The sequence below is a fragment of the Haliotis cracherodii genome, unplaced genomic scaffold (genome assembly GCF_022045235.1).
Source record: "Haliotis cracherodii isolate W230 unplaced genomic scaffold, xgHalCrac1.p SCAF_5, whole genome shotgun sequence".
Taxonomy (NCBI): Eukaryota; Metazoa; Mollusca; class Gastropoda; order Lepetellida; family Haliotidae; genus Haliotis; species Haliotis cracherodii.
The window spans coordinates 43,105,727-43,130,983 of record NW_027266308.1 but is presented as its reverse complement, the minus strand read 5'-3'; positions in this window follow the sequence as shown (position 1 = coordinate 43,130,983).

Below are 25,257 nucleotides of genomic sequence, written 5' to 3'. Positions count from 1 at the left end.
AAATCAACACGTTTCAGATGTCAGTTTAATCTGACATTATTAGTAATTAGCCACTAATTAGCATATTTAGTCTCGTGCAAAACGTGTCTAATGGTTGGGAATTGTTCCCTGGTAAGCAAACACAATGGTAAATTGATTTGCGATGGGAAACATTATGAAAGCTGAGAAGACTATCTCGTAAATGTTTGTTCCGTAATACTGGTGTAGTCTGTAGTAAGTCTGTTCTTCTTCTCGACTTCAGTGCTTTTTCCAGTCTGCCCCATAACACAAAGCATTCATAAAATGGGGTTCTTTTCAATCTCTGTCGGTATATTAACCTTGAGATAAAAAATAATTGGCAAATTATAATAACCAATGTAAGTGTCTATGTTCACGCTCTGGTGTTAAAAATCCTTTTCTTATTACATAATACAAATGGTATTTTGAAACGAGCCCGATATCAATGTCCCCGATAATTTTATAAATTTATATTATACAAAAATAAATATATTCTTTTGATAGTAAATTCCTTTTCGTTACAAACAAAAAATCATACATGAAATCCACTTCACTAGCAACATAGAATTGGATAAAATAGCTACCATAGAGGGTGACAGGTCACATGTTATTTGAGAGTACAAATGTTATACATTAGCAAAACAGCATCTTCACGGGGCACGGGAGTTAACTGACTATAAAAGTCCAGTTTCCACCCTGACCGATCTAGATTGGAATTTCGTAGCGCCACCAGTGGCGATTACATGTAATGTCCCTTCTATATCCCTCCTATTGACCAATCAAATTCCACCTCTCTTATCACCTGCATTTACTTTTAAACAAAATGGCGGCGACCTGTTAAGACGATCTGATCGATATACAAGATCTTTATTGTAATAAAACGGGTCTTACCTCGCGAAGTGCATCAAATCACTTGAGCACGTAGATTAAAAACATGAAATGATTTGAAACATATCTGTTCCATTTGAAGCTGCACATGCTATGAAAATCCTGCAGAAGACTGAATTTTGCACGTTGAAATCCATGTTGTTTACGAACCGTTTGGGGGGCACGGGTGGCCCAGTCGTCTAAGGCGCCGCGATTCGCTGTGCAGAGTTGGGTCCCTCGGGTACGCCAGAAACCTAATTGTGGGTTCGAATCCCGGTTCGCCCCGATTATGTTTCTATGTTTGTCAGCACCATACCCGTGCTCGTGGGTTTCACCGAAGTGGTTAACGTCTGAGACCTGCATCACTTCGGGCTTTACTCCCACATTTAGCTGAGAAGCCGTGATATAACGAGAATAATAAGCGGCATTAGACCCAACTCACTCACTCACTCACTACGAACCGTTTGTCCAGTTCGTTACGCGGCTTTGATTGGACTCTGCATTGACTCGTGACCCCAGGCAAAATATAACTCCGGAATTCCAGTCTTGTTCAGAAAGGGTTGAAACTGGTCTTTTAAAGTCAGTTAACTCCCTTCCCTGGGGAAGATGGCAAAGCAAGGAACAAGATCTAATACAATGCCTATAATGTTCGTAACAAGTATATGTAACAAAAGCTACACCAGAAAAGGTCAACTCGTCAAATAGTTGGTATAGTTAACCTCGCGTACATCCCGATGTATGAAGCAGCGAATGGTTCAGGGAACCAGTCAGTTAGATAATATGGCTATCCTGGAGTATATCCCAATATATGAGACAGCGTGTTGTTCAGGGAACCAATCAAATAGCTAATATAGTAAGCCTCGCGTACATCCCAATATATGAGACGGGGTGAGGTTCGGGGAACCCGTCAAACAGCTAATATAGTTATCCTCGCGTCTATCCCGATATATGAGACGGGGTGAGGTTCGGGGAACCCGTCAAACAGCTAATATAGTTAGCCTCGCGTCTATCCCGATATATGAGACGGGTTGAGGTTCAGGGAACCCGTCAAATAGCTAATATAGTTATCCTCGCGTATATCCCGATATATGAGACAGGGTGAGGTTCGGGGAACCAATCAAATAGCTAATATAGTTAGCCTCGCGTACATCCCAATATATGAGACGGGGTGAGGTTCGGGGAACCCGTCAAACAGCTAATATAGTTATCCTCGCGTCTATCCCGATATATGAGACGGGGTGAGGTTCGGGGAACCCGTCAAACAGCTAATATAGTTATCCTCGCGTCTATCCCGATATATGAGACGGGTTGAGGTTCAGGGAAACAGTCAAATAGCTAATATGGTTATCCTCTCGTCTATCCCGATATATGAGACAGCGTGAGGTTCAGGGAACCCGTCAGATAGCTAATATAGTTATCCTCGCGTATATCCCAATATATATGAGACAGCGTGAGGTTCAGGGAACCAGTCAAATAGCTAATATAGTTAGCCTCGCGTATATCCCGATATATGAGACAGCGTGAGGTTCAGGGAACCAGTCAAATAGTTAATATAGTTATCCGCGCGTATATCCCGATATATGAGACAGGGTGAGGTTCGGGGAACCAGTCAAATAGCTAATATGGTTATCCTCGCGTATATCCCGATAGATGAGACAGGGTGAGGTTCGGGGAACCAGTCAAATAGCTAATATAGTAAGCCTCGCGTATATCCCGATATATGAGACAGCGTGAGGTTCAGGGAACCAGTCAAATAGCTAATATGGTTATCCTCGCGTATATCCCGATAGATGAGACAGGGTGCGGTTCGGGGAACCAGTCAAGTAGCTAATATAGTTAGCCTCGCGTATATCCCGATATATGAGACAGCGTGAGGTTCAGGGAACCAGTCAAATAGGTAATCAAGTTTACAGTTAGCACCGCCTATATCCTGATGTATGAGACCGCGAGTGTTTCACGGAAGCAGTCAAATAGCTACTTGTGCAGGGGCTCGTATATCAAATAAGCAGGGCAGTGTTTCAAAATCCTTATTATCACTGAAACTCCTCACTGGCATAAAGTGCATGTGTTCTAGCAGGGTGTAGCATGTTTTTTGGTTCAATGAATATGTAACACTAACAATCCTACTCGTATTTATTTTCATCACAAGGAAAACATTTTTTCAGCTTTAATGATGTGTGGTTGGAAATAAGATACCAATGATGTTCTCACAACGAATGAAGCCAGAGTATTTAGTTTATCTCAATGCAAATAGAGGTGCATACAATATCAAACTGTAAGGAAAAGCACACACACACACACACACACACACACACACACACACACACACACACACACACACACACACACACACGTTCAATCCCGTAGTGTAATTTACATCTGCCATTATTGTTAAAATATTACTATGACAGAAGTGGGTTGTGGTTGTTGTTTTTTATTATTAACTGTACATATAAGTCAATTATTTTATGTACTGGTCTATACGGACGCATTTAGATTGACAATAGAATATGTATATATATTTTTAAGATTGTCTTACTCCCTGTAAGAATAGACATATCAATCATATTGTATAATAAGTGCATTAATATAATTTATTAATATATCTGTTATCAATAGGAACATTTTTTATATACAACATATGACTTAAAACGAAATATGCACCTCTGTTAAATTCAGCAATCCGCCTTAAGCGTGTTACAAATGAACAGAAATGAAGATATGTTTCATGAAAATAAAAGTTTATTCTGACAAATGATCACGTTACAGACTACAGGCGAAACACTACAATCAATTTCACGACGAGAATGAACTTGGTCAGTCTGGAAAAGCATTAAAACATTCTTTCATAAACAAACCTTTAAGAGTGTTACAAAAATACACATGTGTTTTGAATAAATAATATTCAACGCCTTCTAAAGTTGACCACAAATTTCAAAACTTCCAAAACGCCTGTGCAGAGTGTTATAAACATGTTCAGCATTATCTATATTTATGTATATACATCAGCATATTTACTAAAATAAAATTGAAAAAAATCTATACCCACTGGAATACGAAAAACTTTAGATTGTCAAATATTTAACAAAACACATTCCCAGAAAATATGCATATTGTGTAGCATAATATATCCTTACATGTAGATTGTAGCTAAACACATCGGTTGAAAGTTTGTTGAAATTTCAATCCAGATTTAAAAACTGAAAAGTGGTTAAATGACAATGTTTAAAAAAAATGTTCGGATTGCGTACAGCATATTTAGCGGTCACGTTAAAATTACTGTATAGATTGAGCTAGTTTTATAATAAATGTAACCCAGATGCGCATTAATATCTTACATGATTTAACATGCGCTGTGCCTTTGCTCTGTTTCAGTCTAATCATTTTTAGACAAATCATCATTTGTGTATCCCTTCATCAAACTTCGGAATCGACAAACCCACCACAGATGGCCCCAAATCGGCGTGTGCGTGGTAGAGCTGTTGGCATTAGTAACCGCCTTTCTCCCTTAATAAGACTAAACTCGATATGCATGGAGCCATTTCAGTGAGTTAGTGTAAGGTAATACCTGTCTATAACTCGTTAAAACGATATCATCATAAAGGGCTGATGGGAAATATCGACAAATATTGCTCTGTTGTATGGCTGGAGCTATCAAGGTATTTATTACGGGAGAATGCTAGGACAGGCTGGGTTTTATGCGTGGAAAATATATGTGTCGAATAACTTGACAGCATTATGAGGATATGTGGAAGAGAAATTAGCTTTGGGACATTTATCATGAAATATGCCAAAAATAAAGGATATTGTCTTTAGTTATGACTTAATACAAAGATTACGTCATCCCTGAGTCGGATACCACATATTAGATATCGAAAGGATTGTGTGTGTTTTAAAATACTCAAAATATATCTTGATGTACTTTTTTAGTTTATCGCCTAATCATAGAAAAGAACACAAGCCAAGAAAGTCAAACAACATCAGGCCATATTATTTTTCGATGATTGCTTTTTAACAAATGTCATAATCTCGAAAAGCTTTTCAAACTCACAAAATATCTGCACATCTCAAAAGATGCATTAGTTCGTCAATAATGAAAGCCACCCACAAAACATCAAAGCCTCGATCAATCTCATGGATAAAATATCTTTTTATGAAATTAGCCTGCTGAAATGTTCCGCGAAACAGGTGAGAGAAAATCTCACGCTCCGCATGGACCCCCCTCTCTGGCGCGTCTCCCATACGATGCCCCCCTTCCCCGATACCCCCCTGCACCCCCTCCCCCTGCAACTCCTCTCCGTTAATTTCTGTTTGATCTGTTGCCTATTAGCCTTCTAAACTGCTATCCACAGATCACGAAAACCTCCCCTTCTGATTTTTGTGCGAACGTGCTTGTTTGTTTATCACACATTGCACAGATGGGGCTTCGAATGCTAGTGCCTATGGAGCCTGCTCTCTGTAGCTCTGCTAAACCTTAGCTAGTTGGTTGGTTTATGACTTCAAGAACAAGAGGGTTATCTCTTAACTGGTACCGCTGTTGGAATGCGCGGTCGCATGACGTATTTCAATATTAAGATTTCAGTAGACAGAACCCGGTTAGATTATCTCACACAAAGGACTTTTCTCAAAGTATATAGAAGTAGTTGTGTTGAAGGGTTACCGCTCTTCTGACCTCTCCTTCTCTCAACAGCTGGTCCGGGGGTGGCTGATAAAGAAACGCTGTAAGGGTATATTTTGGTCTAATTCTGATATTTATGTCCCGCCAGACACGTGTTTTTGAAGTTACGCGGTTTGGGTGAGGCAAAAGAGCACCACACACGTGTTTCTCGACAATAACTAATTAAGGATTGTTGGTTTGAGTTTTTCTCTATGTGAAACCAAATACGAAAAGTGATAATGCGGTGGAATTAGTTTCTTTGGCACTTAAGCCGCATCAATTTATAACGTTTTAACCAAGCGAATAAAAATAAAACGAAATAAGAATTTTAATTAAACATGACATGTGTTGGAATAAATTTACTTTACAACGCATAAGTTAAAAGATCTATAATTATAATAATTTGGCCTTCTTAGTCACTTTTTTTTTAAATCATTACTAACCCGAATGATGAATCATCACCGGATATCGTAATACTCTTTAAACGTAACGATAAAAAAAAATCCAATCGGTCGACTGAAAAGTAAATAGCTGACAAAACACGTTTAAGAAACAAACCAAATGGATTATTGTTTTAGGCATAAAGGTATTCTCTGAATCGAATCTTTAACGTCGGACTTTTGTCGCTGGCCTGCCGATTTCGTGACAACAACAACTCGATTATTTTTTTCCCGGATGTTAACAACATGTCTGTCGAAAAATGTCCAAATGGTCGCACAATAGAAAACTTAGCCATGCTGAAGATATTTGCAGTATCTTTAAAAATCGATTGCAAAGAGAAAATATCATAAATGCATCGTATATTACATTTCTATAGCGCACACACCGCAGTCATTTCCGGTAAGTCTCGCAGAAACCGGAAGTAGTAATGGTTGGGCGGGAGGACGATGGCGCCATCTTAGTTGATTTCTCCAGTAATCGTGGGCTTATTTCCATGATTCCCCGCTGGTCCTCGGCTCGTGGTGAATGTTTAGCATGTGTCAAACATATCAGAATCCAAACGAGTTACCCCCCTTTGTTGAAACAACCCTCCGGTTATTAAACCCTAACACATTTTTTAACTCGCCACAAAATAATATAACACTTTTAAAAACGAAATTCGAAGCATATTTGACGGAATTTCATCAAAACGTACCCCTTTATAACGTTATTCGAATCATATTTTTTTGGAATGGCAATAAATATATAACGTAGGTTAAATTACACGTTGTGAAAAACGCAAATCAGAAGGTCAGAATAACGAATTATCAATAATAATCCCAAACATGGAAGCGACTTCATCGACCAAGAGTCTCCACACCGCAGTGACTGAGCTGAGAATCGTGGTGTACTATGACACTAATTGGGGCTCCATGTCAAAACAAAATTAAAGTTTATTACTAAAAGCCCAGGGTGCCCAATTATAGATTGAGACGGTAAATCACACAATAGAGACATGACTAGGCCCAGAGCGCTGTATGTTTTATTGGGCTGAGAACAGGACAGTTTAGTAATGTTCTGGCAGTGTTTGACTCCCGGTACGAAACAAGTACAGTAGAAAATACCCGTAGCATACTCTCAGATAAAACATGAATGCATTATTCAGTTTCATGTGAGAGATTTGTCCTTAGCTAATTTCCGTTTTTAAAGAATCAACCTTACTATTATTTTGTTTATTGCATATATTTTCTTTACTTGTTTTAATCGGTGGGGGAATTGGTTGTTTGTTTTTGTGTTGTTTTCTTGGGGCTTGTTTGTTTGTTTCTAATTTTAATCCTCCATTTAACACTAGATTGTGTTATATAGTGGGTTTTTTAATGTCTTAAGAACAAGTTACCCAAACAACGTTTATATTTGTTGATGTTTTGTGCTTTTATCGAGGGTTTTCGTTGATCTTTGTTGCCTATATTCTCGTGAACCATTTCACTCCTATGTGAAACCTTTATATTTTCATTGCAATCGTGAACTACATCACTCCTATGTGAAACCTTTATGTTTTCATTGCAATCGTGAACTACATCACTCCTATGTGAAACCTTTATGTTTTCTGACAGCGTTTGTTGTATAAGTATGACTTAACTATAAATAGATTATCTTTTTAACAATGTTAAAGCATACATTGGAGAAAGACAACATTCTTTAGATAATTAGAATCATATAGCATTTCACGTGTTATTTATTCACACAGGTGTCGCTTTATGATGCAATATAAATGTACAATTTCAAAATGTGAAGTTTACACGATATAATTCTTTTGAATTGTACGAGAGGCATGACCACAAAATTTAATTACCACGCAAGAATAAATACAAAAGTGACGTTTGTAAATTCATTTCTTACCATTGTCTTTATTTAACCATTTATGTATACACAAAAGTACCCAGCCAGTTGTAAGAATGAGTGATGGTTATAGACATATAGACATAATCAAATGTAACGACTGTTCTTTCAAACTCGGTATAATCCCCCCGCCGCCCTTATTTTAGAGCTGGTTGTTCTGTCTGTGCCAATGTGATCAAGTCACACGTATTAAATGGAAGTGTGTATGCTTCGAAGTATAAAAATATTATATAAAAAAGCATAGACAGAACTGACACTAAGTGAAAGTAGATTCTAAAATGTATTTTCAATAACAATTCTATAATATAAATTGAAGGAGATGGTCCTACCCACCTCCCTACTGAAGTAACTGTAAGTGTATGTAGATATGATGGTGCAGCCAAGCAAGTGCCATGCGCAGAAATTCCCTTTCAAGTAAACAATACATTCCTTGAGATGTGTTGAACAAATTATGCATATTTATTCACTAGTTAAGGATAGTAAAAGATAACTGCATATTATTAGAATGATAAGGATCGACTCACTAGATACCCCATCAGCGCGTATGTATACCATTAACACTGGAAATACATTACTCTTGCTTTCCTCCGTCTGGCTTGACCTTATGTACATGAATGTTGTTGTTTCTCCCGTTTTGAAATTGCCGATCTCTGGGAACGGCATCAACCTGCACACAGACAAAACATTGAGCTCTGAAGCTTCATCACCTATCTTAGACCTACAGTGTGCTTTCTCCTTAGCCTACCTGGCATCCACAGAGGGTTATAACGACACGTATGTTCTACTGACTGTTATTTAATAATACATTATGATGAAAAAATACATCGAAGGTCATTTATATTTCAGAACTAATAATTCTGAAAACACTTCACTAAATAGATAAACATCACTAAGGAAGAAAAATACGGTTTTTTTATTTCCTTCAATAGTCTCTGCGAGGGAGGCGTTCTAGGTAAGGGGGGGTAACTCGTGTCTCCGCTCGGTGAGACATCTGCCAATGCTGCCGACTGCAGTTCTTTTGTTTGACATTTATACCATGTAGACTGTACTTTGCAGAGAGACACAAGAGCAATGAAAACCAGAAAATTTGCGGTGAGGCAGGGGGAGGGCACTGTTTAAAACAAGCGATCCGTGACCATGAGTATATAAGCGTTCGTAACATCAGATGTTTCGGTGCTGATGGGAGGGGATATTTTTAGAGGGTGGAGATGGGTGATGTTTATTCACCTGTTTGTTTAATAAATGAAGGGATATTAGGATTGTGTATATGATGTTGTTAAACGTCATTTCATTTCTCATTAAACTAATCAGGCGTCTGGGTTGTGACAATGATTCTTGTACAGACACATCTATGATCGGTGTAGCATAAAACACATACTGTGTAACTATACTCACTGAAGTACTAGACACATTCTACCAGACGCACAACATAGTCTATACTTCTTAAAACAACCAGGCACGTGGTAAGTTTCCTGTGGTAGCAAACACATTTTAAGTATCCAGTGGTAACGGCCACATTCTAAGTATCCTGTGGTAGTTACACACATTCAAAGTATCCTGTGGTAGCAGACACATTCTAAGTATCCAGTGGTAAGAGACACATTCTAATTATCCTGTGGTAGCAAACACATTCTAAGTATCCTTTAGTATCAGACACACTCTAAGTATCCAGGGGTAGCAGACACATTCTAAGTATCCTGTGGTGGCAAACACATTCTTAGTATCCTATGGTAGCAAACACATTCTAAGTATCCTGTGGTAGCAAACACATTCTAAGTATCCTGTGGTGGCAAACACATTCTAAGTATCCCGTGGTAGCAAACACATTCTAAGTATCCTGTGATAGCAAACACATTCTAGGTATCCTGTGTTGGCAAACAGATTCTAAGTATCCTGTGGTGACAAACACATTCTAAGTATCCTGTGGAAGCAAACACATTCCAAGAATCCTGTGGTTGCAAACACATTCTAAGTATCCCGCGGTAGCAAACACATTCTAAATATGCTGTGGTAGCAAACATATTCTTAGTACCCTGTGGTGGCAAACACATTCTTAGTATCCTGTGGTGACAAACACATTCAAAGTATCCTGTGGTAGAAGACACATTCTAAATATCCTGTGGTAGCAAACACATTCTCAGTATCCTGTGGCAGCAAACACATTCTAAGTATCCTGTGGTAACAGACACATTTAAATTATCCTGTGGTGGCAAACACATTCAAAGTATCCTGTGGTAGCAAACACATTCTAAGTATCACGTGGTAGCAAACACATTCTAAGTATCCTGTGGTGACAAACACATTCTAAATATGCTGTGGTAGCAAACACATTCTAAGTATCCTGTGGTAGAAGACACATTCTAAATATCCTGTGGTAGCAAACACATTCTAAGTATCCTGTGGCAACAAACACATTCTAAGTATCCTTTGGTGACAAACACATTCTAAGTATCCTGTTGTAGCAGACACATTCTGTTGTAAGGATCATATTCTATGTATCTTGATGTAAGGGTCATATTCTATGTATCTTGTTGTAAGGGTCATATTCTATGTATCGTGTTGTAAGGGTCATATTCTATGTATCTTGTTGTAAGGGTCATATTCTATGTATCTTGATGTAAGGGTCATATGCTATGTATCTTGTTGTAAGGGTAATATTCTATGTATCTTGTTGTAAGGGTCATATTCTATGTATCTTGATGTAAGGGTCATATTCTATGTATCTTGATGTAAGGGTCATATTCTATGTATCTTGTTGTAAGGGTCATATTCTATGTATCGTGTTGTAAGGGTCATATTCTATGTATCTTGATGTAAGGGTCATATTCTATGTATCTTGATGTAAGGGTCATATGCTATGTATCTTGTTGTAAGGGTAATATTCTATGTATCTTGTTGTAAGGGTCATATTCTATGTATCTTGATGTAAGGGTCATATTCTATGTATCTTGATGTAAGGGTCATATTCTATGTATCTTGTTGTAAGGGTCATATTCTATGTATCTTGTTGTAGGGCACGCATTCTGAGTAACTTGTTGCAGGGGGCACATTCTATTATCCACGCAGCTTGTATCAGACATATTCCACGCAGTTTGTATAAGACATATACCATGCATCTTGTATCAGACATATATCATGCATCTTGCATCAGACATATACCATGCGACTTGTATCAGCTATACTCCATGTATCTTGTATCAGACATTTTACCATGCAGCTTGTATCAGACATATACCATGCAGCTTGTATCAGACATATCCCATGCATCTTGTATGAAATATATTCCATGTATCTTGCATCGGTCCCTAGTAGTATTGGTTCTATTTATCGTGTAGTATCAGGCATATTATATTCTCTATTCTAAAAAACTAAATCAGGTTGTACCCTGTTGATACATTCTCCTGTAAGTATTACTTTAACATTATGTATGTTGGTGTATATGTACTCTTGGCAACATACCCGTGTGGTAAACCTGCTGTAACAGTAGCATGTGTCTTGTAGAATTCTAAGTTGTTAATTCCGCCATGCGAACCCCCCTTTCCTCCTCCTTACGAGCGACCAAGAAGCAGCGTTGCCTTCGTGTGTGGCAAAGCTATAAATTTTGGCGCTCTAAAGTGAAAAATTATCCACTATAACTAGAAATTTTCCCCTCAATTTGGCGCTATCTGTAGTACTATGCATCCCCAGTGGTGAACATATTCAGCGCCCGCTGCTAACAGAGCGTATAACAGAGCACGCCTCCGCGGTTTTAACGACGCTTCGCCTGGTTTTACCTGGGATCCGGCAATGGTTAATCCTTTTATGTTGTTGATTACATTTCTACCTGTGACGCGGATCATCGCGACAGGTGTGCTGGACTCCTTGCCTCTTTGTCAGGATGAAATCCCATTGAGGCCAGAAGTTATATTGGTGATAGAGTAGTAATGATTCTGTTAACTCTTGCTTCATTTTGTGTTTCTAGTTCATGCAGTTAAAGACGTACATTCCCTTTGTTGAATCGGTGACCTGACCGTATCATGCTTAACCATATATGAACAACCACGACATAGACAAAATGTACACACACACACACACCGAGTGGTTTATTAATACCAGAGGGACTTGAGATCTAATCCATTAGCGAGCGCGTTAGACTCAGATTAGACATCTATCACAAATGTTTATCAATATTTCAATAAACATATCTATACTAGAAATACTTTATCCTTCTCTATCAAGATGCTTAAGGCCGCTGATTACAATAAAATCATTTATCACTAACAATATAAGAGTCACTGTGTTTTGACGGGTTCACGTGTACTTCTGCAGACAACTTAGTGTGGTGTAGGGTTTTTTAAACCTGTTTATTTAATGCTTGTTTAAATAAACACAAACGCTTTATAAGGAAGCTAATGGGATGATCTTGTCTGTTTCGCAGTCGGATTATCTGATAAACTGATTCATTTCAACATTTAGTCCTTGTGACAGTCACGACAATAGCATCCAACCGAAGTATCAAACCCTGTCAGACGCTTCTCATAGGAGGAATGAATGGCGTCGCCAAGACGCCGGGATCGGCCGAGGGTCTATCTGATATACACTGATCGCTCCAACTGTGTCTGAATGGCACTTCGCATTTGTTCAAGAAACAATGAAATTATTTCACAACCAGACATGGATGACAAGCCTGTACAAACGCCAACGCCGACAATCAACTCCGACTGACAAAACAGCGACACTGGAGGAATCGGCGAGTATGTGAAGCTAGTCGACCACACTGCACTGTTTACAATATCATATCATATAATTATACCTACAACAAAGGGAGATAATTCACCTGAAACACGATACCTGCCCCCTGCGGTGTGATCCCAGTGTTACTGAAGCGCAGAGAGTGGCGGACACTATGTGTCCCGCTTCGCTTACCAACGCAACCCATCTCTTTAAAGTGTTTTTTATATTAATTTGAGAAATAAAGCGTGTAACCGAGTTTCATTTATTCCCAGTCATTTGTTATGGATGCTTTATTGTCCTATTTTCGATCAGTCCTTGTAATCACTATCGCCGCTTTGTCTCGGAAATGTCATCAAACAGAGTAAGTTGGTTTAAGGACTCTCTTCAGAGGCAATAAAGTGGGAATTAGTCCCCCTCGGACAAGTCATTACAATTGTTTCGGGTCGGAGTGGACTAGGGGTCGAGTGGAAGGTGGACCCTAACCGAGCCTTTACCGCAGATCATGGAGCTCTCGCGGTATTTTACGAGAACTAACGTCAATACATCGTCGCTATCGTTGTCTACGCGTGCGTCTCGACAGCCTGACGATGATGACGCGCGGTGGTTTGGGCAATAACACAGCGTGATTAAAATAATATTGTGATCATGTTCTGAAATCGTAACATCAATCATATTTGGTAATCTCAGAAGGCTTGAGAGGACGTTGCCTAATCCTCAAATGATCTGGCGTAGAAGTGCGAGGCAAATTGTGGTGGTGTTATATCGTCCAGTAATTAAAGATATATATCTCGTTATGCTGCAGTTGCAGATGAACAGGAAATGAAGCATTGTTAAGATATTAGAAAGGTTTATTGCTTGAATCGAAGGTCTTTGTCATTGATAATTTGAAATGAAGAGAACAACGCGACATTAATATGATTATTATGAAGGTTTGATAACTTTTTTGGCGCAGTTCTTTGAAATAAGTACATTTTAGAATCAGTGACTTAATTGTTAATTTACTTTTATCTGAGATAATATATGTATGTTGCAATCTATACACATGCGCTTATATCAATGTGGGCGTGTAGAAGGGGGTGGTAACTTGAATTAGTCCGGACTTATGTCAGTTTATAGTCCTAGCCCACTGAAATATGTAGCAGTTTAACCTTCACACACACACACACACACACACACACACACACACACACACACACACACACACACACACACACACACACACACACACACACACACACACACACACACACACACACGCACATACACACACACACACACATACACATACACATACACACACACACACATTGTAGTAGTAGCTGGATGTTGGTGAGTAAATAAGAAAACATACATACGACTTTATGGATAACAACTTTATTCATAATGGATAATGCTGAATGCAATAAACCAGAAGTTGTTATCCAGAAAGTTGTATGTTTTCTTTTTTACGGTAGCAGTAGCAATAGCAATAGCAGTTGGAATAGTAGTAGCAGTAGCAATAGCAGCAGCAGTAGCAGTAGCAGTGGTAGTAGTAGTAGTAGTAGTAGTAGTAGTAGTAGTAGTAGTTAGGGCATAGTTTACACGGTGATACAAATACCTCCCTTGATTTTATGTAATAACTGACATTGTTCATTCATTCAACACAAAAATGTACAACATAAATGGACGTAACGTGAGTCTTCAATGCACCTGAAACGTGTGTTTGCACACTGAATAGTTACATCATATCTAACCGCAATGTAAAACTGCGCAGATATACAATCAAACCAGTCCTACAAGTCTACGCGAAGTTAGATAATACACTCGGAAACGCACGTTGTATCAAAGAGAATCAGCGATGTCCACACACACTATATTTGGTACACAAATAAGCCTTCTTACTTCTCATCAGTGTATCAGGGATCAAAGCCACCTTGCCATTTGAGCATCGCAAAGGTAGTCTGCATTGAAATCCAGGTAGAAAGATTGGGTCACTTCATCAAACGGAACTTTGTGATGGGGTTCATGGTTATCTCGGTGCCAGATTTCTCTCTGAGAACGTGGCAAAGATGAGATAGTGAGGAATATATTCCTGCACGTGGCGTCTTGGGGGGACGTTGCGCAAGAATTTTGTTTACTGCTGTGTGGAAATGTAGCAAGTCGTGTGTAATGATGGCCATGCCAGTGTTTGGCCAGCCGCGTGTGAACAGCGGAAATGAAAGGACTTCGTGTATTCGGGAAATGCAGACATACTGTAGTCTGCCATCAAGAAAATGTGGGTTTGTTTGAACATAACCGTATATAGTAGCATCGAATAAAGGGCATCAGGGATCTACAAATCAGCATTTGCCGATCGGTGTCACCGTCTCAGTTGTTCATTTGTTGAGGGGTTTGATGATGGCTTTTATTTTTTACATGGTAACGTAAAAAAAAGTGTCTCCAATTGGTAAAACTGCTTCAAAATAGATTTTCTGAAAACATGCTCAGCTTTGAACCTCATACTTCATGAAATGTATTCTGGAACAATAGATAAAATAATGTTTTCACGAAATATAAGTATTTTACAAAATTTACCAAAATTATCTAACGAACAAATAGCTTAACATTTATGGCCTAACAGAGCACATATTGTTCATGAAATCTATTTGGGAACAATATATTATATATTTTTCACGAAATATAAGTATTTTTAAAATATTAACTCTTCAAAATTCACTAAAATTATCCAGCGAACAAAAAGTTTAATTTTCATGGTCTTACAAAACATATATTGTGAGTTGATCAAGTGTGCTTGTATGCGATGCCATGTGAATTTCTTACTACATTGAAACACCAGTTGGAACAATGTGTGAACTGTGAAGCCCATTTCTGGTGTCCATCGTCGTTATATTGTTGGAATATTGCTAAAAGCGGCGTAAAATCACACTCACTCACTCACTCAAACCATCGGCGTTCTATGCGCTATCGCCCGGATTAACTAATTTCCGGATTAACGAATCCTGGGTACGGAACAATGTCATTTTGTGGAATGATTCTTAAAGGTAACCGTCCGGAACGAGAGGTTTTCGGATTAACAAGGACCGGAGGTTTTGTTGTATTCTATATTCCTCGGGGCGGTGGGGTAGCCTAGTAGTCAAAGCATTCGGAGACCCTGGTTCGATTCCCCACATGGGTACAATGTGTGAAGCCGTGATATTGTTGGAATATTGGTAAAAGCGGCGTAAAAATGACACTCACTCACTCACTCACTATATTCATTCATTTGGTCTTCTTTCCATTCACTCGAACCTACACCCTATCAACACCGCACCCTCATCCCACCCCTGCCATACACTATCACGTTAATATCTATGTATAACACACACACACACACACACACACACACACACACACACACCCTCATCCCACCCCTGCCATACACTATCACGTTAATACCTATGTATAACTAACACACACACACACACTAACACACATACACAAATACACACACACACTCATCACGCACACACACGCACACAAACACACACGCACGCACACATACACACACAGACACACACACGCACGCGCGCACGCACACACACACACACGTTTAACAAAGCAGAAAAATGCAATAAACCGTCGCATGGATTTTTGACGCAGAACAAACCGACGCCAACATTTGAATCACACCCAAATTCATACATTTATCTATAATCAGAATTAATGGCACAGCTAATGCATCATTCTCCTTCCGCCATTCGTATCACTTATCCGGCCCTCGTCTACATATGATTCTCTCATAGATGGTATATCAATCTTGACCACGACATAAGTAATTTCCACCTCCTACCACAGCACGGTCGCCAACGCCGCAGGTCGTAATTAGGTTAAATTGAGGTCATAATCTTCTGGGTTACGTTTAATGACGTTTTAACGTCATATGAGCTGGCGGTGGCCTCTGAAATGCCAGGATATGGTGCCAGTGGTATTATTAGAGGCAGCCAGTGAATTTCTCGCAGTCACTCCCTGGGTTTAGGTGGCTCGCAAAAACATGATTTATGACAGATTTTGTTTCGTTTTAGACAGACGGAATATGTTTAAAACGAAAGGAGAGCGTAAAAAGGTTGAAGTGGAAAAGTAGTGAAACTTTAATGGCGTGAGTGAATTGTTTCTGGTGTTTCTGGGTGTCATTTCCCCGTATGGAAAATCAGTTGAATAAACGATTAACAATAGGAAAAAGGTTTATGTTGATGTTTATCGTGAGAGTGTTTCCACGCCAAACGTCTTTCTGTAGATGAAATTTACACTGAGATAGACTGCTTTTGTTCAACCGTTCTGCCGGATACCAAAAAATATTATTATTTGGAGAACAAGTAAATTCAAATTTAAACACTAGACCTTAACCAATTTTACTACTATAATTTATATAACGTGCCCGAACTCATAAAAAATGCTTAAAATTGAAATACGTTTCACGGACTGATAGAGAATGACGTAATATGGAAGAAAAGTCACAAAACTAGTCATTTTTTGTTTGTTAAATCTTTTAAACAGTATCACTTTTAAACGCCATTATTTTCTTTGGATAATATTCTGTAGCATCTCTTCTTTTGATATGCAGTATTATACATAGTTGTTTTTTCCATTCAGAGCCTTGGTGGGCTGGAATTATCACAGCGAGAGTGGTACGTGTTCGCGGAAATGCCGCTATCTGACAAAAGTAATGAACATATCCCTCCGTTTCTATCCGTGCACGTTAAGCTGATATTATCATGTTCTCCCTTACTTAAGATAAGGATGTCGCTTTTAAGAATTACATTGGAGGACTAGTAGATTAAGCGTGCAATTCTAGTCGACAGCTTTCAGTACACTGTTTTACTATAATGCTTCAACTGCTATTATCTCATTCAGTGAGTGTCTCGTGTTTCCCGAACAGATCGAGTGTCTTCAACTCACTGGTAGGCGGATATATAAATAATCATTATGAATGTAGATATGCACTACTACATTAAGAGTTCCTGATTTATGAACCAGTGCTATGAAACCAAACCCGTCGTATACAGCCGGCACCACGATCGCCCTCCTACCGGTTTGCTAAACATTTCCAAGAAGTGGTCTGATTTCAAACGCCAGAGGCACTCATAACTGATTTTAGAAGGACGGGACCACACAGGGTATAGTCTTTGAATGTTTCCATATTCAATTGAAGTTTCGGCTACACCACACATCAAATATTAGTAGATAGTTACGATGCAGGGGGTCGACGGCCGCCATGTTGAAAATTTACTGCGTGATTACAACAGGGTCTCCTTCCGGTGAACGTCAAACAAAGATAGCGTAATTGCTGAGTTGATGTTTTCAGTTATTTATTATCCTCGGAAACTGGTCCAAAGGAGAACATTACATCGCATAAAGACTGGGTTTATTGACTGAATCTAATTTATTTGCGCAATTTATCATATTGTCGTCGATTAGACGTTTGTACCTTGACGTCTTTTCCTGCACGTTTTATAAAGCATGACGTAGAAAACAAATAAAAATTATACATCAGCAAACACAACAATTAAATCTGTATATAGTATTCTGAAACCGGTGAGCCATTTCACGATCGTATTGGTTAAAATGTTAACGACTTCGGTAGTTTTCCTCATTAAAAACCGAAAATGACGTAATGACCCTTATTTTGTTACAAGTTTTTGATTACTCTGATTACAACTTCAGACACTAATTTCTTCAAGTGATTTTTTAAAAGATATGTCGGCTGGAGGAAATGAAGCAGTTGGTGGGGTAGGGATTTTGTTGCAAGAAATAATCTGTTTCCGACAATCCTTGACAAAATAATTGGTCCTCAAGTTTACAAACAAAACTATATCTTTCACTAGACACGCTGGATGTTCTGGAAATATAAGACGCCAGAGACTAAATAGTCCTGATTACACACACACCCACCCCACACCCACACCCACACCCACACCCACACCCACACCCCACACCCGTAAAAGGCAAACAAGTGGTGAAAATTATATGAATGGATCATTGAAAATCAGTGATGACATCAGGCTTTCGTGAAAAGCAATTAATTCTAGCCAAAATCCCAGCCTTAAATTTAAAATTTCAAACCATTATACCCCATCGTCTGGTTTAAAGGAGCTCTGTAGTTGTTGATTAAAACACTTGGATATGGTTTGATATAGGACATACTCTGCGGGTTTGTTCTCTTTACTTGGACTGTCTGTTTTCACCAAAAATATTTTTTAATATTTTAGCATTTTTTCGTTCATAAAACGCTACTACTCCACTGATGTCAAATTTGAAATGGACATTTGAGTATCATTTTATCAAAATACAACTAAACCAAAGACGAATTAGAAACAATATCAATAAAATGAAATGAGTTTCAAACTAAGGTGACACCTGAATAATAAACTAGCAGTTTGTGGGTGTACACACGCAGGGCAGCCGACTGGTCGTATTTTGGGGGATCTTTATTTGACATTTAACCGTTCCTTTTAATAAGTTCTGTTCAGGTCGAAAATAAAGCGAAGCTTAAACTACGTTTGCACTCACTGATTGTAGAATAAAGGTTCGAATGTCCATTACAAAGACACATAAAACGAAAAACTCGCGAAATTACATATCCTAGAACCTTTCAATAAAAATCATGGCCCTCAAAAATAATGAGAATATGCAAGTAACATAAAGTTTATCAGATAGAATCAATAGCCATATATCGAAAATCAGAGCTTGAACCGACGCCATTTTGGCATCCTTTATCGGCGACGTAATACGCCTTCCGCGTTGTTAATGTTACAGCGTGTAAGAGAGTAAGCTGGAGCAAAAGCCGTCAATTTTGTAGGGAAGAAATCCATCTATCTAACTGACAAACCTGTGCTCAAACATTGCTGACTCCAAGTCGTCACCTTGGGAACACTAAAGGTTAGAATAGTCAACCAACTCAAGTGAATTATATAAAACACAGTCAGCGTTGCGACTGGAAGCGACGCTTTGTCATATCATTGAAAACTAGACGGCAGAGAGAGAGATTTAGTGTGGGTGATATAGACTAGAGCTATAAATTCACAGAGAATGGGATGCGCCGAGGGAACTAGACGAACTAGCACTAAAATTTGTCTGCATCTATCACAAGTTTCATCTTGGGTGCGTAACATAATGTTCTGGATCCGCGTCGACAGTAGCTGAGGGCCCAGTAATTACTCATGGTGGAAAATATCAAGAATGCCGACAAAATTTCGCGGAAAGATAGAATTTAGTGTCTTTTACCCTGACAATTGCCCCGCCTGTATCTGATAGGACGCGGCGAGGGATTGATACCCCACATTATCAAAACTCAATTTTCCGTTGCGGAAGCCATGTTTGATATAGTTAAGATAGTCCGTCGCTATGACTGTCACTGCTCCGCGGAGGGATATCTCATTATCTCTGTGGCTATCCATCAATCTTCTGTGTCCTTAACCACCCGAGCGAAAATAGTCCATTCATCCTAGTGAAATATTGATATTAATATCTAAAATACCTATCTCAGTCCTGCGACACCGGCGATAAGATCGACAGGTAGACCCGTTCGACATAGGCCATGTATCGCCGTATGAATGGGCTCTTGTGGGAATGTGGCGTTTATTTCAGATTAAACCAACCACAAAAATTGACACATTTTCGTGACAACAATGGAGTTCCCTTAAAGTTTTCTTTTTCGAAATGTGATACGATGATTATGTAGTGGGATCACTCCTTAAAGCTTAAGCATACAAATTTGCATGGACATGTGAAGGGAACCCTACCCTGGCGTTCATTTATTACATGTTCCGATATATACATTAAACTGGGAGATGGCACTGTGATTGATGGTGTGCATGAACCAGTATGCATCAACACCTCCATGTATGTTTTGAGTTTGTGGAATTTGAGGAATCCGCCACGGTTTCCGTTACTAAGCGCTTTATCCAGGATGTCAGTCAATAAATGAGTTGTATTTAACGCGAGTTTAGCAAATTTGCAGGGGGGACTTGAAAGAAGAAAAGAGATAATATATTCTACCCGTGCGGGGATTCGACCCCGGATGAAGAGGTAATACCCTTATCACGTGCTTCATTCAATGTCATCTTCATTTATATGTTTATTCTTCGTATTTATGTATTAGAGTTATATTTAAGAAGATATGAGTTACCATCTTTACAAGGCTAAGGCCAAACAAATACACATCTTAATTTATCGCTTCTTTTCCGAGACATTTTCAATGGCGCTCGTTGTTCAACGCGCGGGATGGTATAGTTCAAAGACAAACCATTTGATTTTCGGGTATGGGGTGTCTATCTCGAGATTTTTGGATCTTTGATTCAACAAATGAGATGTCTTTACTTTCCTTTGGCAATCACGATGCACGGTAATGTCAAGTTATTTTTAAACGATATTCCTAAGGTCTGATTTTCTAGTCGGGAAAATACAAGTCGGTAACCTCTCTTCATTTACATGGCAACTATATCCCCAAATACTACTATAAGTACATTGTATACTTTAAACTCGACATCGGATCTGGGCCGGGCAAACTAGTGGATGATAGCAAGAGCATCGATCGACACGCTCAAGCAGTTCACACCTTGTAATCAACAGATCCTCCTGTTACCCGGTACTCTGCCCCCGAATCCCTATGGGGTGAATGGTATTATAAAGACAATATAGCCATTATCACATGAATGATACAATGTTTTTTTAGGGGGCGCGGGTGGCCCGGTCGTCTAAGGCAAAGAAAGAACGGTTGTAGGTTCGAATCCGGGTTCGCCCAGATTATGTTTCTAGGTCTGTCAGTGTCATACCGGTGCTCGTGGGTTTCACCAAAGTAGTAAACGTCTGAGACCTGCATCACTTCGGGCTTTCCTAGCACATTAACCTAGGACGCCGGGATACAACAAGAATACTGTTTAAAGCGGCGTTAAACTATACTCACTCTCTTCATATGGTGGAGAGTAAAATACATCATCTGACATATTTGTACCTTGAGATAATCCATCTGAAATTGACAATAATAACGTTTTATTGGATTAATTGTCGTATGAAGGAGCTCGTGGTTACGAAAGGTCTTTGATATGTCGTAATTTCACCAAATTTAAGAATTATTGTAATTAATGGTACACTTTGATACGATAATGTTGATCATTTCCAAGCGGTGATTACATTCAGTCGTCCCACGGTAACTAGGTGTAATAAAATTGAGATAATGATCAAATTTCCTTTACCAATAAGCGTATCTTTTTTCTTGTTTATTATAGGGTATTCAACCAGCATTACTCCGCAGTCACGTATCGGCTAGAATAATGAGATATAATCTACCGCGACAAGGCGACCCTTTGCTTCTAATTTGTACAAGGTCTTCAGGATAGTAGTCTCAATCGTCAGTGAGCGCCCTCTATTGGGCCGCTTGTATCACCGACAAGAAAATAAAACTGCAATTTTAGAAAACAGATTGTCTGATAATTACATCGATAAGCCTGATTGCACGGTGCCAGTTATAATGAGAAAACGGAATTTCATCAATTTGGGCCCGACGAGGTGAAAGGTCACGCGAAATCATCTTCTATCTGAAATTCAATCGAGGTATGGAGCTATACACAGGCCTAGCGTGCCCTCAAATTTAGAAGCGATAAAATCAGCGATGTTAAGAAATCATTTGGGCCAATAAAAGATAGCGAGAAAGAACGACACGACACGTCGTTTGACGGGATGGTAAATTGATCTCGTGTTTTCTAATTTGTTAGACCTCAGCAGGACAAAACAGTTCTAGTCGTTTGAACTTAGTCAGTTCGATTCTATACGTCAAACTGATCACATCGATAGTTGGACAGAGCATGTTAGAGAAGGGAATTTTGGAAATTAATTGCTCAGATAAATATCTGACCGTCGTAAAACAAGTCATATTGGATTGTCCAAAACGAATACTCGAAAAGCGTTTGCTTTCATTGCCTGTGTGTAGGGACTTGTGCTATTATTTGACACAAACAACCAGATGTTTTAAATGTTAAGATTAAATTATTCAACGTATTATTTGACAAATATAAATTTATAGTGCCAGAAATAAATTTACGTATAAGATTTATTCAAAATAATCCTACAAAAGAACCTAAAGTGACTATGTTTCAGGAGCCGAGTAGGGGACGAGTATGGGCCGATAGAGCTGAGAAGGGGACGGGTATAGGCCGATAGAGCTTAGAAGGGGGCGGGTATAGGCTGATAGAGCTGAGAAGGGTACGGGTATAGGCTGATAGAGCTGAGAAGGGTACGAGTATAGGCCGATAGAGCTGAGAAGGGGGCGGGTATAGGCTGATAGAGCTTAGAAGGGTACGAGTATAGGCTGATAGAGCTTAGAAGGGGGCGGGTATAGGCTGATAGAGCTGAGAAGGGTACGAGTATAGGCTGATAGAGCTGAGAAGGGGACGAGCATGGGCCGATAGAGCTGAGAAGGGGACGGGTATAGGCTGATAGAGCTGAGAAGGGGACGAGTATGGGCCAATAGAGCTGAGAAGGATACGATATAGGCTGATAGAGCTGAGAAGGGGACGAGTATAGGCTGATAGAGCTGAGAAGGGTACGAGTATAGGCCGATAGAGCTGATAAGGGGGCGGATATGGACAGATAGAGTTGAGAAAGGGACGATAATGAAATCAGGGATTTTTTAATTAAATATATGCTCTGAGGCCTGTGAGATAGACCATAACGTCCTCAGTATTGTTTATGAGTTTCTGGGGTTTTATTCTTAAGGCCCAAAACACACCTGTGACACTTGTTGTTGTTGTTGTTGTTGTTTTTAATTTTTAGACACCATTAAACAAGGTGTATACCGGCAGTTTATTTTAATAAATGTCTCTATTTTGTGTTAACTAAATTCAATCCATGTAACGTTACTGCTTGGGATAAAATTTTGCAGCACGTTTTTTATTAAATGTATCTTTTTACACAAGAAACAAGAGAAGAAACCAGTTGCAAAATAAGATTCGTTAATTTTGGCAAATGCTGAGAATATCAAATTCTGCCTGTGTTTAAGAAAGGTACATTTAAGATAACATCAAATCAAAAACGTCAATAGGTTTTACGTATTCGTCATATCAGTCAAAACAACCCGGGCTGAGACAAAATCCACAACACTGTAAAGAAATATTTTCTGATAAAGCCAGTGTGGGATTCACCCCCAAGAAGCAACGATTTATTTTTCTGTAATTCTTGGATGCATGGATATCCCCATAAACATATCTCGCACCCGCATCGGCATATGGTAACAAACACCAACAGTCTGAATTACCAACCCTTGATCTGCATGGGCTCACAGCGCCGTGAAACGCGCATACAAGTCCACGTATTTCTACAGTTGGTGTTTTATTTGCCCAATGTGTCAACTTGTTTTATTTTCCTAACCCTCAGCACCTAAAAGAGGTGTTTATTGTGAACAACATGCCGCATTAAACTGCCCCGGGCTAGAAAGGGGCGCGGCAGTGAGCTCCCCCAGCTGCACGTGTTTTGGAGTGCATGTCAATGCACGTGCATCACCAGCACGTGGTATGTATATCAACAATCTCTGGGTCCGCATGACTCGTGAAATAAGCACCTGTGAACAGTATGACGTATGATAAAGATGAGTGCATTATATGGAATTCAACCTTTCATCTACTAGATCCCGGGGTAACCTACATACACACTTTACAGTAGCCCAGTAACCTACAGGTTTACACGTGCGTCTCCTCCCCTCCTTGTGAAGATCCGGATTAAAATTGGTCTTCAGCAACCCATGCTTGTCTTAAGAGGCGACAGGGGGTCACGGGTGACCCAGTCGTCTAAGGCGCCGCGATTCGCTGTGCAGAGTTGCGTCCCTTGGGCACGCCAGAAACCTATGATTGTGGGTTCGAATCCCGGTTCGCCCCAATTATGTTTCTATGTTTGTCAGCACCATACCCGTGCTCGTGGGTTTCACCGAAGTGGTAAACGTCTTAAAGAGACCTGCATCACTTCGGTTTTTCCTCCCACTTTAAGCTGACACGCCGTGATATAACTGGAATAATGTTAAAAGCGGCGTTAAACCCAACTCACACACTCACTCACTTAAGAGGCGACTAACGGGATAGGGTGGTCAGGCTCGCTGACTTGGTTGACGATTGTCAGCAAATCCTATTTGCCTAGAGCAGAGGTAATGACGTCATTCACTGGATTGTCTGGTCAAGACTCGATGTTTTCCAGTCCGTCGCCATATAGCTGGAATGCGGCGTGAGTGCGGCGTTAAACAATAAACAAACGATCTTCAAAGCAGACCGACGATCGACGTTCACTGATAGGGTTACCTATATTCGGTCTGAACCTACAGGAAGATGAAGAAAGTTGTTGGTTATTTGTATCACATATTGCATGTGATACAAATATGATAATAAATTTATTATATATTTAAATATGTACTAAATATACTAGGTTACATATCCGAATGCGGATCACCATATGTTTATCTCTCGATGTAGAGAATCGTGACATTAATCCGACGTATATTTCGAAAATGAGAGATAAAAATATACAACTTAACGTTAAAGATACCTTTAATTCGTGTAGAAATACCAAAGCAAATATTTGACACCCATTTGGAAATTGATATTTACTGTACGTAGATTAGAAATTAAATACCATGTCAAAGTAGAGATAATTTATGGAAAACATAAACATACTTTGTCATCCGCCAACTTCTAAGTAATGCCTATCAA